The sequence below is a fragment of the Chiloscyllium plagiosum genome, unplaced genomic scaffold (genome assembly GCF_037043375.1).
Source record: "Chiloscyllium plagiosum isolate Xiang-an unplaced genomic scaffold, Cpla_swu_hap1 HiC_scaffold_50, whole genome shotgun sequence".
Taxonomy (NCBI): domain Eukaryota; kingdom Metazoa; phylum Chordata; class Chondrichthyes; order Orectolobiformes; family Hemiscylliidae; genus Chiloscyllium; species Chiloscyllium plagiosum.
Genome location: NW_028270188.1, coordinates 25352476 through 25361038, shown reverse-complemented (window position 1 = coordinate 25361038; position 8563 = coordinate 25352476). Strand labels below are relative to the sequence as shown.

The window sequence follows — 8563 nt, the reverse complement described above, 5'->3', positions numbered from 1 at the left end:
CTTTAACCAGGTGAAAATACCAGTTTTAAATGAATGCAAGAAGAGATTATGTTTTTTCTGTGCCTTTTCAGTGGATAATTTTCAGCTATAATCTGTTTGTATTTGAAAATTCGAGGATTGAATACAATTCTCTGTGAGCAACATTGATCCGAAAACACATGTCCAAAGACTGTGAGGAAGTGGTTAAGCAACTCCACATATGGATGAGTGAGGGCACGAATGCTGTGGCGCCGTGGCTTAGTTGGTTAAAGCGCTTGTCTTGTAAACAAGAAATCCTGGGTTCAACTCCCAGCGGTGCCTATTTGTTGCGTTCATACTTGGGCTTGGTGTTTCGCAAACATTACTGAGCACCTTTTTGGACTTTCACCCAATTATGATTTGGTGATCCGGGTTAAGTTCCAACAGTGAATGCCATTTTTTAATATTCCAAACTAATACTTATTCCATTATTCCACAAGCACTTCTGCTTCTGCTCCTCTTTTATTCCCCCCCCCCCCCCTTCATTACCAGATATCGGAATAATGAGATGAGGCAGGAGACGCTGCCGATTTGCCGGGGAATTTTGTGGCAATGGCAGAGATACCAACAACTGATCACTCTCATTCTCTGATGCCACCGTTCATACATTTAAACCAACAATATATCCATCAATATGCTTCTTTATTTGTAGAATAATTGCATTTTTTCTTGTGGATTAGGTATTCAATTTTGAATTCAAAACAGTCAGAATTGTTTGAGGAAGAAGTGTCGCCTTGCCTGGTTTGAAGTGACAGACCCATTATCCGGAGAATGTGAGCCCAGTTCAACGCACTCCAGTCAGTGGGCAAAAAAGCCTCTCAGTAGCTGCACACTCAAATTGTCTCGAAATGTCGCACTGCTGCTTCACAGCGCCAGAGACCCGGGTTCAGTTCCCGCCTCAGGCGACTGATTGTGTGGAGTTTGCACGTTCTTCCCGTGTCTGTGTGGGTTTCCTCCGGGTGCTTCGGTTTCTTCCCACATTCCAAAGATGTCCAGGTTAGGTGAATTGGCCATGCTAAATTGCCCATAGTGCTAGGGTAGGGTTAAGGGTGGATTGCGCTTGGACTTGTTGGGCTGAAGGGCCTGTTTCCACACTGAAAGTAATCTAATGTCAGACTTTTCACAGGGCCGAAATAGGTAAAGAGCTGTATAGACAGGCAGAGTGTCGGAGAATGTAACAGGAAGAGGGTGAGGTGGATGCACAGAGACATATGGAGACACATGCTGAGTTAGACACCGAAATGACCAATTCTCTATTCGACATTGCTGCAAACTGAGAGAAAGGAAACGAAAGAAGGTAATCATTTAAGCACAGCCTTTCACCAGCTGAGAGCAACGGAAACAGCATTATAGTCAATAAAGTCCTTCTGAATTTGTAAAGGTGACGGTTGTCTGTCATTGAGATAAAAATCCTGATGCAAAAGATAAGACTGATAATTTTCCCAGCATTATTATATAGAAATGTATAAGTAACGTGTTTCTGTCGATATAAAACTTTAACTCAGTTTCTCTCCACAGATGCTGTCAGGTCTACTGAGTTTCTCCAACAATTCATATTTTTGGTTCAGATTTACATTATCAAAGTAAAATGAAAATCAACATTCTGTTGATCGCTTCATTTTTAAAATCCATCAGAAAATATAACTGGTTACACTTTCAGACACAAATATACACGACAACGACTATGCACATGCAAACCCACTTTCAAATTTAGGCCGTGGAAGACCCAAGACCGAACGTTTCCGTATCGTATTCGAGTCTAAACAATGCATTGGGAATTCACGTTTTCGCGACCTGCCAAATGCACAACTCTCAAATTGACCGACTGTAACAAGCTCCATCGAAACAGCCTGTCCTCGGCAGAGTGGGATCGGGAGAAGAATATTGATTCACGGATAAGTTTTCAACTACAAATTCACTCTGTCATCACGACCACGTTATTACCTCTCAGGAACCGTACCTGAATGTACCGCACCTCAGCAGAATGTGATAACTTCAGATGCTGGAGATCAAAGTCAATAAGTGTAGCACTTGGAAATCACAGCCTGTAAGGCAACATCTGAGGCGCGGGGAATCGACGATTCAAGCATTCCTGACGAACATCTTGTACGCGAAACATCAAATTTCCTGCTCCCCGGATGCTGCTTGACCAGCACCACACTTTTTGACTCTATTCCCACCTCAGCTGATCTGCTTCGGAAAATTGAAGTTTGAATCTTCTGTCACATTTTTGACAGCTTGCAACATTCCATTCCTCATAAAACTCAGATCATCCAAATTACTAAATAAAAATAAACTGTAGATGCAGGAAATCTGAAACACAAGCATAATTGCTGGAGAAAATCTAAATTCTCTGATATCAACTGAATAGTTGAACATTAAACTGAACAGGCAAAGAAAAAGCTGCAATTTGATAAATGCAACACTTCGTTTATCCAAAAAAAGACATCATGAAATGCAGTGTTTCGAACAGGCTCTCACCGTCTCAAATACCGATAGGAGTGGGGAAATAAATGTTGGCCCAGTCATTGCTGAACAAATGAATAAAAAGACTTATTGCATTCCTAATCAGTTGGTCTCCCGGCAGACCATGTTAATGTGATCCACAAAGCAGGACAGCCAGGTCCCTCTGTATTTCAGATTCCTGTAATATCTAATTTAAATAAAAGGGTCGTTATTGAATGTTCCTGCGAACATCTCATTCTCCACTTCATACTGCATTGGTCAATATTTTACTCACAAACTTCCTCATGTCGACATCACTCATTTTTTATATCCTTAACGTTCTCTTCATGGTTTACCTTTCAAACTATTTTCCCAAGTACATGCCCATTTTTATTTAGTCGAAAACTAAGCTGAGATGATGTCTTTTGGAAATCCAAATATCGCTCTACCACACTTTGTCCCTTGTTTAGTGTGTCCGTGTAAAACACGTTAAACTTGTGCCCTCTCGTTTTGAATTCCACCATCCTGGGTAAAACCATGGCCTAGGCCAGTCACCGATCCAACCCCAGTCATGAGTTTATAAACGTCTAGAAGTTTACACACCAGCCTGGAACACTGCCGGGAAAAGCCCCTGCTCAAACACTCTCTACTTACCACTCAAGCCCTCTCGACACTGTAACATCCTTGTAAATCTATTCTGCACTCTTTCAAGTTTTACAATATCTTTCCGTTTGAAGGTGATCGGAGTTGTCAGCAGTATTCTAAATGTGGCTCCACTAATGCTCTGTACAGCCAGAACGTGACATGTGAACTCCAATAATCAATGTTCCGACTAATGAAGACAGGCGTGCTAAATGCTTTCTTCACGAACTTTTCTACATGTGACACCTATTTTCCTGCTCTCGCAATATTAGCCGTGACTGAGAAGTCGTGCTTCTCTTCTTAACTACTATATTCTGCTGCCTTCACGAATCTGCGGACCCACATGCAAAGTGACTCTGTTCCTTTGGGTTTCCCAGTGCCCTACCGTTCTTTGAGTACTTCCATGACGTGTTACTTACAAAATGCATCGCCTGATGTTTTTATTGTTATTGTCAGCTCCCCCATCTGCTCATTTGACAAATCCACCTCTGAAATCCTGGAACCTAAGATCTTCTTCCTCACTGTTAACCACTTTGCCAATCTTCATATCCTCCTCAAATTTTCTTATCATTTCCCCAATATTATTTCTATATTGTTTATGTGCAATCACAAACATTACGGGACACAGTATTGATCCTTGTGGTACACCACTGAATACCCGTTCCACGTCACAGAAACAGCACCTTCCTTTGGGTTCCACCACCCAAACAAGTTTGGATCCAACTTAACACGTGATGCTGTATCCCTTTTATATTAAACTTGTTACCAGTCTCCGTTGTGGGATCTTGTCAAAGGCTTTCTAAAATCCTCATAAACTGAATCAATTTCACTATCCTCGTTTACACATCTGATCACGTCCTAAAAAAATTTGTTCTGTCAGGCCTGACCTCCTCTGACAAAACCATGCTGACTCTCGCTGGTCAAACTTTCTCTGAAGAAATTGCAATTAATTCTCTCCCTAAGGGGCTTTTCGAAACGTTTCCCTACATGTGATGATCGACTCACTGCTCTGTAATTTGCTGCATTATCTCTGCCAGCCTTAGTGAAAACTGGAACTGTGTTAGTAGTCCTGAAATCCTCTAACTACTCCCAGGTGGCCAAAAAGGAATGTAAAACATTGGTCAGAACACGTGTAATTTTCTCTCTAGTCTCACAAAGCAACATGAATCATAACTCCATCCCGAACTGTGCATTTGCCCACTTTTCGCCTGTCAAAACTCCAATACCGTCTCAGTCACGATGTGAAACGGCTCAAGAAACTCTCAGTCCCTCGTCCATGCATTATGTACCCATATATTACCACACAAGGACTGTTCCCCGGCTGCATATGTAAGGTGAATCGCTCAGTTATCCCATTAACTGACACAACTGTACTATCACACTGGAGGAAGATCATTCAGGTATTATAAGTGAAAAAGCTGTTTCAGCCTTTGCGCTTATAAATCCTTTTAGCTTCGATAACCAATGGCACATTGTCAGAGTGAGAAAGTGTTTTAGTTTTCTCTATCTGAAAAAATGTCACTAAGTTCCACCTCCTGCAGAAACTCCAGTCTGTTCAGATTTGACATGAGTTTTCTTTTCTCTCTTTCTCTGTTGTTGATCGCATTCAAAATAGATCTGCGATACAAATCCCATGCTGAATTAATAGACCAAAAGGTTGATGCCTGTGGCTCACATTGTAATAGGATCAATCGACAAGAGAAGTTTTCAAAAGGAACAGAGGACTGTCTTTGGCGCAGAGGATCATTGAGCACGGACAATCTTAGGCTACTAAAAGGGCACACACATGACCTTTGTTCCTTGATCATTCACAGTGTCAGATGGCCTGAGACAGAGATGTGGGCCAAGGAACATGTTCAAAAGCAGAAGGTGCTGGAACAGCCAAGCAGGTCTGGCAGCATCTTAGAAGAGAAATAAGAGTTAGCATTTCCGGTCCAGTGACCCTTCTTCAGAACTGATGGTACTTACGAAATGTTGACCTATATGCAGATGATAGGGTGGTGGGACTGGGGTAAGAAGTAAACGGTAGGTTGGTGTCGAACTCAAAGAGAGAGAAGAAGAATTGGGCAAACTAATGGATAATGATCAGGCTGGGAGGGTGAGTAGCTTTATATGGCGACTGTTAGTGACTAAACATGGATAGTGTGTAATGGCTGCATTTGTGATAACAAGGAGTGGCGTGTGAGGTAGAGGGCGAGGAGATGGATGAGTTCAGGTCCTAAAAGTATTGAAATTGATGGATTACAGAGGTCTGCAGCATCCCCAAATGGAAAATGAGATGTTGTTGTTCACGCATGTACTGAGCTTCTCCGCAACACTACAGTAAGCCTGAGACAGAGATGTTGGCGAAGGAACGGGCTGGTCCGCTAATGGGGCGGGGAAGTGATAGTTTAGGGACTTTCTAGAAGATGGAACTTGGATTTTCTGAAAAGCAGTCACTTCGTCCACACTTCATTTCCCAAGATAGTGCAGACCACATAGCGATCAGTAAATGCAGTAGACAGGGTTGTGCGAAGTGCAGGCAAAGTGTTTCTTCACCTGGAAGGTGTTTTTGGGCCATTGGGTACTTAGGAGGGAGGACGTAAATGGACAGTTGAGGAGAAACAAGATGTTAAAAGGAAGGATTATTCAGGAGATGTTATGAGAGATATTGGAAATCATGAGGCTAAGAAACCTATCATGAAGTCAGTTTTCCAAATGATTGTAGCAATTGGAACAAGGTTGAAGAGTTAATGACACAAATGAATAAGTTTTAGTAGCCATTACAGAGACATGGTTACAGGGTGGTCATGACTGCGAGTTAAATATCCAGGGTTTTCAGACTTTTCGGAAGGACAGACAGGAGAGACTGATATTCAAGAACAACTTCAACGCAGAACTGTGAGATGGTATAACTTCGATAGAGAATGAGTTTGAATCCATTTTGTTGGAAATTAGAAATTCTAAGAAGAAACGTTCACTGATAGACGTAGTCTGTAGACCACAAAATAAACGATTACATTGGGGGAATAAATACACAAAGAAATAAGTAATGCTGTTCAAAATGGGACGGATATTAACTTTGAGGATTTTGATCGACATTTAGATTGGTCGAACTAGCTCAGTCAATGTTGCCTTGAGGAGGACGTTGTTGGACTTAATCGTGACAGTTTTCTGAACACGATGTCAAAGAAACGGCGAGGTAGCAAGCTATCGTCGATCTGGTCCTCTGTAGTGAGACAGGAAAAAATAAAAAAACTCATCGTTAAGGATCCGCTTGGAAGGAGTGATTACAGTATGTTTGAATTGAGAATGCAGATGGAGAGCGTGAAGTTAAAAGCCAATGCCAGATTCCTGTGCATATGCAAGGGGCTCTGCAATAGATAGGGGAGAGCCTGGCTAAAGAAGACTCAAAACAAAAAAAATGGTGGGCCAGCTGATGAACAAAGCTTTCAATTACATTTTTCAAAAGTCTGAGCACAATTATATTCCAATGTAAAGGAAGGCAGTAAAAAAAGGTGCAATCTGGCATGGTTATCTCAAGAAATAAGGGAGACTGTCAAATTGAAGGAGAAGGCATACGAAGTGGTTAAAATCAGCATGAAACTGGAAGATTCGGAAAGCTTTCTCGGTCAAAAAAAGCCACAAAAGTGCTGTAATGAATAGTAAGATTATAAAGATTATAAAGACGTTTAGAAGAAGTTTCGACAAAAATATACAGCGAAAAAGAGTGGTTAAAGTGAATGTTGGTCCTTTCGGCATTTAGTTATGGGATGTGATGAAATGTCTGAGCCATTGAACAGTTATTTTGTATCGTTCTTCACAGTGGAAGACACTAATACATGGCAGTAGTTGAAAAGAGATAGATGTCAGTGAGGACCTGAAAACAATCTTTATTTCGTGTTGGGCAAATTAATGCAGCTAAGGATAGACAGTCTCCTCTCGCTGAAGGAATCCATCCCAAGGATTTAAAAGAGTCGGCGGGGGAACTAACAGGTGTACAGGCGGAAATCTTGCAAATTCGCTGGACTTTGTGGCAATTCGAGCAGATTGGAAACAGTAAATCTGACGCCACTGTTTAAAAAAAGGAAGGAAGACAAGAGAGTGGGTTATAGACCCACTAGCTTAACTTCTGTATTAGAGAAGGTGCTTGAGTCCACTATCAAGGACGGGGATAAAAGGTCACTGCGATAGAGATTGAACAGACCCAGCACGGACTCATGTCGAGCAGGTCATGCTTTACAACTATATTGGTATTCTGTGAAGACATGACGAGTATGGTGGACAACGAGGATACACTGAATGCGGTGTACCTAGAGATCCAAAAGACCTTCGACAAGGTGCGCACAAGAGGCTGATGCATAAGTTGAGGATGCATAGTGTTAGTGGTCGAGTATAAGTATCTATCTAGGTTTGGTTAAATAACAGGAAGCAAAAAGTGGCGATAAATGCGTAGTATTCTGGTGGCCAGCAGTGAGTAGTGGTGTGCCTCAGTGATGTGTTTTGGAACTGCAATTATTTACAATTTATATAAATAATTTGTAGTTGGGGACAATTTGGAGCACGTCCAACTTTACAGATGACACGAAAATGAATGGCAGAGGACAGAGTGCAGAGGAATGTCAAACTTTGTAGAGGAAATAGTTACATTAACGAAATGGGCAAAGGTTTGGCAGATAAAATATGAAGTCATCCATTTTGTTAGAAGTTACAGGAGAAAGGGTTATTACTTGTCGACTAAAATGTTGAAGCATGCTGCTGCACAGGGGGACGTAGGAGTCCTTGTTCATGAATCACAAAGGTCGGGTCTGCAGGTACAACAAGAAATTAGGTATGCAAATGGAATGTTGTTTTTCATTACGAAAGGGAGAGGTTATGTTGCAGCTGTACAGGGTGCTGATGACGACATTCTTAGAGTACTGTGAGCAGGTTAGGTCTCATTACTTGAGAAAGGATGGACTGGCACTGGAAGGGGTGCAGATGGGGTACACTGGGATAATGCTGGAGTTGAGGGGATATGGTTATGAGGAGAGACTGAGTAGATTGTGATTATATTCATTGGAATTCAGAAGAATTAAGAGATACCTTATAGAAATATGTACAATATTGAGGGAATATGTAAGATAGAAGTAGAAAGGATGTTTCCACTGGCGGGTGAAATTTGGAAAAGAGGGCACAGGTTAAAATGTGTTGCTGGAAAAGCGCAGCAGGTCAGGCAGCATCCAATCGCAAGATACATTTCAGTCAGAACCTCCTTGAGGACTCCTCAGTGCTTTTCCAACAATAATGCATTACCCAACACCACCCAGAACAGAACAGCCAAATTGATCAGCATCGCATGAATGACACAATATCGACACAGATCCACTTCCTCCTCCACCAAATACTCAGACAGGCAGGTTGTACCATCCAGAAGATTAAGCGCAGAAATTCACCACGCCTCCTTAAACAGTACCTTTCACATTCACAATCACGTCCA

General features: G+C 41.8%; 1 non-coding gene across 1 annotated transcript; it reads left to right on the top strand.

Annotated features, from left to right (window-relative positions):
- The first annotated feature begins 226 nt into the window (after nucleotides 1–226).
- On the top strand, nucleotides 227–300 carry trnat-ugu (transfer RNA threonine (anticodon UGU)). The gene has a single exon. It is a non-coding gene; the product is annotated as a tRNA-Thr (tRNA).
- The last annotated feature ends 8263 nt before the right edge of the window (nucleotides 301–8563 follow it).